This window comes from Nomascus leucogenys, chromosome 8 (genome assembly GCF_006542625.1).
Source record: "Nomascus leucogenys isolate Asia chromosome 8, Asia_NLE_v1, whole genome shotgun sequence".
Classification (NCBI taxonomy): domain Eukaryota; kingdom Metazoa; phylum Chordata; class Mammalia; order Primates; family Hylobatidae; genus Nomascus; species Nomascus leucogenys.
Genome location: NC_044388.1, coordinates 32491148 through 32497308, shown reverse-complemented (window position 1 = coordinate 32497308; position 6161 = coordinate 32491148).

The following is a 6161-nucleotide window of genomic DNA, read 5'->3' as shown; positions in this document are numbered from 1 at the left end:
ACATTTTTTTCCCATATGGATATCCAATTGTTCCAGCCCCATTTTAAAAGAATTTTTTCCCCATTCGTTTCTTCTGGTGCCTTTGTAAAAATGCAATTGACTATTTATTATTAAATTCATCTCTGACTGTTCTATTCCATTTGACTATCTGCCTGTCTTTACATCAATACCACACTGTCTTGATTATAATATCTTTATAGTAACCAGCAATGTAAGTCCTCCAAATTGGTTCTTTTTTTACAAGGTATTTTTGTTTTATTTTGCATTACTATTTTATGTCCTTTGCATTTTCATGTACATTTTATCGTCAGCTTCTCAATTTCTACCAAAAACCCAAAAATCAAAACAACACATGATGGAATTTTGTTTGGGATTACATTGACTATAGATCGATTTGGGTACAGAGATATATCATCCATGAACATGGTATATATCTCCATTTAGTCTGGCTTTTAAAAATTTCTTTCAGCAATGCTTTTTAACTTTATGTGTAGAGATTTGTTTACTTTATTTTTTTAAGACAGAATCTCAGCCTGTTGCCCAGGCTGGAGTGAAGTGGCATGATTTTGGCTTACTGCAGCCTTGACATTTTGGGCTCAAGCAATCCTCTTGTCTCAGCCTCTAGAGTAGCTGGGGCTACAGGTGCGTGCCACCACACCTGGTTATTTTTTTTTTTTTTAAGAGATGAAGTCTCGCTATGTTGCCCAGGCAGGTTGTAAACTCCTGGCCTCGAGTGAGCCTCCTGCCTCAGCTTTCCAAAATGTTGGGATTATGCAAGTGAGCCACTGCACCCAGTCCGTATGTAGAGATATTAAACAAATTTTGTCAAATTTGTTACCAAGTATTTTACGTTCTTTGCTGATCATGTAAGTGACAGTTCTCGAATTTCATTTTTTAAATTTTTTGTAGCTAGTATATAGAGATACAATTAACTTTTATATATTGACCTTGTAGGCTTTTATCAAAGTTTATATTTTATTAAAAGTGAGTTTTTTTGTAACTTCCTTAGGAATTTATTTATTTGTAAGTAGAGATTATTTTACTTCTTCTTTTCCAGTTTTTGTAAGTTATCTTTACTTCACTTGTCTTATTTCACAGGATAGGGCCTCCAGTATAATGTTGGCTGTAAGTGGTAAGAGTCAATACTCTTGCCTTGTTCTTGATTTTGGAGCGAAAGCATTTGGTCTTTCACCTTTAAGTGTGATGTTAGTTAAAGGATTTTCTTAAAAGGGTTTTGTCTAAGTTTAAAGTTTCCTTTGATTCCTAGTCTGCTGAGAGTTTTAATGATAAAATGTTAAATTTTAACAATTATTTTTTCTGCAGTTATTGAGATGATAAAATTATTTTTCTCCTTAATTCTGTACATATGACAAACTATACAAACTATGACAAACTATATTGATTGATAATTTGCCCTTCTTGTATTAAACTTTAAGGTTAAAGTTTAGGTCATTGATTTGAGAACTTTCTTGTTTTCTAATACAAATGTTTAATGTTATAATTTTCCCTCCATGCGCTGCTTTAGCGGTATCACACAAATTTCACATGTTATGTTTTCATTTTCGTGAAGTTCAAAATATTTTCTAATTTCACTTGTGATTTTTTATTTGACTCATGAGCAACTAGAAGTGTGTTATTTCATTTCCAGTTATTTGAAGACAGTAGATATCTTTCTGTGCTTATTTCTAATTAAATGCCAGGTGGTCATAGAACATACTTTCTGTGATTTGAATTCTTTTACATTTGTTGAGGCTTGTTTCATGGCTCACATCATGTTCTGCCTTGATAAATATTTTATCTGCCCTTGAAAAGAATGATCTTCACCCACAGCTGGTGCAGTGTTTTTCTCATATTATTAGGTCAAATCGGCCCACAGTAATGTTCTAGTCTTCTGTATCCTTACTGATTTTCTGTTTACTCATTCTATCAATTATTGAGAGAGAGATGCTGTTTTTTAGCTTTGTTACTGTAGTCTAGAATAGCTGTTACTCTAGAACTACAGTGGTTTTACTTTTAAGCTATGGATTTTCTGGTGTCTCAACTGAATGCATGGTGGTGTTTAGTAAGGCTGGTTAGACCTCCAAAATTCCCCACCGCTGTATATCCTTCAGCATCTCTAGTCAGCTCACAGATTCCCTACAGATTCGAGCTGATCAGTTACTCAAGGGGAAGTCTGTGCAGATATATCTGAGCTCCTTCTGTGCACAGCTCCCTACTGCTCAGTACCCCATCCAATTGCAGCTGCCTTGGCAGCCCCAAACTCCAGTCACTGTTTCTTCTTCCCATGAGACTATGGCTTTGTTTGGGCTCCACTTCTCTGTTTGGTAGTTTGGAAAGTGGCCCCGGACAGGAAGCTAAGGTGAATCTGGAACTAGCCTTTTCTGTAGGTAGTACAGTATGGGGCAGCTAGTTGCAACTCAATAACTATTTGTTGAATGAGTGAAGGAATTCAGTGGGATCCGCACACTGCCTATTAAGGTTTTAAACGTGTCTACGTCTGGAGGAAGGGAAGCCTGTGAAGCTGAAATGATGACAATGATGGATGATGGGGAACAAGCAAGTCCCAAGTTGTAAACTTGGGGAACAGGTTCGTCTGGGAGTTCAGAAGGAGAAGAAACCATCACATTACAAATCTGGGTAAAATCACGTGGATATTTCCTTTCTCCCTTTCCCTATAGGGAGCTGCGTTTTATCAGAAGGCAGAGTGTTGGACGCAACAGAGTTGGGTTTGAGCAGTGGTGTCCAAATATTTTAATCACATCCCCCATTAGTAAAATAAAAATTTGAATCATCTTCCTAATATAGGTAAATTTATTTATTTATAAATTATTTTCATGTACCATAATTGGCTAGTGTCTCAAGGCATAATATGCGCTTAAGGTGATGCTTACCATTAAGGATAGTAAACAGATTCATTTTCACATTCTATTCTTGGTCATCCTGGGCTTTATGGCTGGCTTCATATCATATCCGATTATGTGAAAACAAAGTGTGACCTAGGATAGATGAAACATATTGAGATGTTCTAATATTTAATAGTCTGTTCCTCACTTCAGGGGATTTCGTTGGACACCTATGTTAGAGACCTTGGGCTTAGGGAAAAGGCCTCAGGGAAGTCAGGGGGCCTGGCTGAGGTCAGCACCTGGCTTCCTTTGAGAAGCTGCCAAGTCTCCCAGCCAGAAGCACGCTCCTGCTGCCATCTCCTGCACTGCTCTCACTGGTGGTGTTAGTAACGAGGCAGCTGGAACGGGGAAACCCAGCAGCCCTCAGTGTGAAGCCTTGTCACAGCTTTGTCACTAGCTGGCTCTGGGACCTTGAGCAAGTTGATTCTGTGGATCGCAGCAATCTCAGACGCAAACATAGGTCTCATCTAATTTCCAATCCCACCTTTCTGTAAGAAGTAGCTCGGTATAGCGGCTTCTAAAAATCCTGGGTTCAAAACCACTTAACATCTATGTGGCCTTGAGCGAGTGAGTTAGCTTTTCTGAGCCTTGTTTTCTGATCTACAAAATGCAAACACACTTTGCTTGTGAAGATTAATTGAGATTACATACATAAATCAAAAAAACAATATTTTTCTATATCTCCTACACCTGTGGCTCTCACGTTTTATATGGGGCATGAGAATCCCTGGGAAACTGGGTGAAATACACGTTCCTTCTCCACCTCCCCACACTCTGTCCCTCCCCATTCTTCCCATCCCACCGCATCCCTGATTCTGAATCAGAGTTTCTGGGGGGGAGGCCCACAATCTGCATTTGTTTATTTATTCATTTATTTAGAGATGGAGTCTCATTGTGTCACCCAGGCTGGAGTGCAGTGGTAAAATCTCAGCTCACTGCAACCTCCACTTCCCAGGTTCAGGTAATTCTCCTGCCTCAGCTTCCCAAGTAGCTGGGATTACAGGTGCACACCACCCTGCCCAGCTAATTTTTGTATTTTTAGTAGAGACGGGGTTTCACCATGTTGGCCAGGCTGGTCTTGAACTCCTGACCTCAAGTGATCCACCTGTCTTGGCCTCCCAAAGTCCTGGGATTACAGGCATGAGCCACTGCACACAGCCCGGCAATCTGCATTTTGAGGGACTCTTGCCTGCTTGCACTGCACCAGCCTGTGTATACCGCCTGCCACACCAAGCACAGAGTCTTGCACTTGGAAGTGTTCAAAAGAAAACAAAAGGGCAAGACAGAAGAAGGTAAGCAAAACAAAAGGCTTGTGCTCCTGCAGGTCAAACAATCCCCAGCCAGGCTGCTCAGCACACCACCCACAGGTCAAGGCTTGCCAGCCCAGCCTAGCCCAGCCCTACTGGAAGGTTCACTGTGGTCAGACCATGTTTTTCGGCTCTCTGCTCTCCTTTCCCATGGCTCTGTTTTGACAGGTGTATCCAGGGCTGGCGCAACAGAAGTTGTCAGCTCAGCCCTGGCTAGAGACGAGTTGGAGGGAGGGCAGAAGGCTTGCCCAGCCCCCTGTCCTGCCTGGGTTGGAGAGGTGGCGAGGTCGCCAGGGTGAAATGAGTGGGCTGGCCTGGGGTTTTTAGAGGAACTCAAAGGATATAAGCCAGGTCTGTGGCTTCCAGCAAGCCCCTGCTCTCCTTAGAAGGAGGCCCAGGCAGCCTGGCCTGGTGGTTCAGGTCTATAATCCCAGCATTTTGGGAGGCCGAGGCCGGTGGATCATGAGGTCAAGAGATCAAGACCATCCTGGCCAGCATGGTGAAACCCCCATCTCTACTAAAAATACAAAAATTAGCTGGGCATGGTGGTGCACCCCTGTAGTCCCAGCTACTCAAGAGGCTGAGGCAGGAGAATCGCTTGAGCCCGGGAGGCGGAGGTTGCAGTGAGCCAAGATCACGCCACTGCACTCCACCCTGGTGACAGAGCAAGATTCCATCTCAAAAAAAAAAAAAAAAAAGAAAGAAAGAAAATAAAGAGGCCCAAGAGTGACTTCAGGGCTTTGCAAGTCTGGTGGAGATTAAAATCACCCCAGTGGTGAAGGCTGGGCTTCTAATCTGGGGACTGAAATTCCACTGGCTGTTACCACTCAATGTGCGTTCAGACTTCATCGCCTTGGCCCTGGAAAGTTCCACAAAATAATCGAGCAGGGCAGGAGAAGGAGCACTTGGTTAGAATTGCAGGACAGAGGAACACAGCTTGTCAGGCTCAATGGAGGCAAGAGCAGTCCACTCCCTCTGTTTTCTGATGATGAAACTGAAGGTCAGAGAGGGCCAGTGCTAGGCCTAAGGTCCCACAGTGATGAAGGGTCAGCAGGGCAGAAGCACAACCTGCCCCGTTTCCATGGCCACCGAGGCACCTCCATCATGGAGCTCACCCAATCACCCACTCTGAGGCAGGTTTCATCCATTTACAAAATTTATGAATATAGGGATTCTCAGCATTTGCTTCAAGCTTTGCAGTTCTAACTGTCCGTCCCCTTAAACCCCAGGTTCCGTTCTTTGGATTTCAGTAGTACCTAGAGCTGTCCACATACTCCAAAGGGCCACGTTAATACTAAGAGCAGTTTGATGACTTAGGACAGGGAACAGGATTGGGGCGGAAACACTTCCCAAGAAATATGTGGTAGGAGGCTTCCTGAGGACCCTCACCAATAGGAAAGTAGCCTGAGAACTGGATCTACCACTAGCCAGAGACACCAGACTGGAGTTCTAGCCCCAGATGTGCAGCAAACCCCTCGACTGCTCTCAGTCCTTGGTTTGTCCCATGAGAAGTAAAAGACTTGAGCCTCAGATCCCCCCAGGTCCCTCCCAGCTCTCACAGTTCAGGGAGTGTGAAATGAGACACGCAGGGGCTGGTGTGCTGGTTACTCACCTGCAGAGGAGCACGGAGCACACCCACTGTGGCCCAGGAGGCTCTTCACCCATATAATAAGTCCCACCGTGACAATGGCTGATGTTTACAGTGTGTTGAACATTGTCAGGTGCTGTGGACATCTCAGATGTTGGTGGGGAGGAGGGACCTCATGCTACTCACTATAGTGGAAGTGGTGAGGTCCATGTGAGGCAGCGGTGTTTGGCCCTATCCTCACTCCCCTGCCCTTTTGCTCACTTCCTCAACTAAGCACCTACCAAAAAAACTCCAAAAAAAAAAAAAAAAAAAAACACAAAAAACAGGGCCCCAGGCTTGCACTAGGTCACGTTTTGCCAGTGA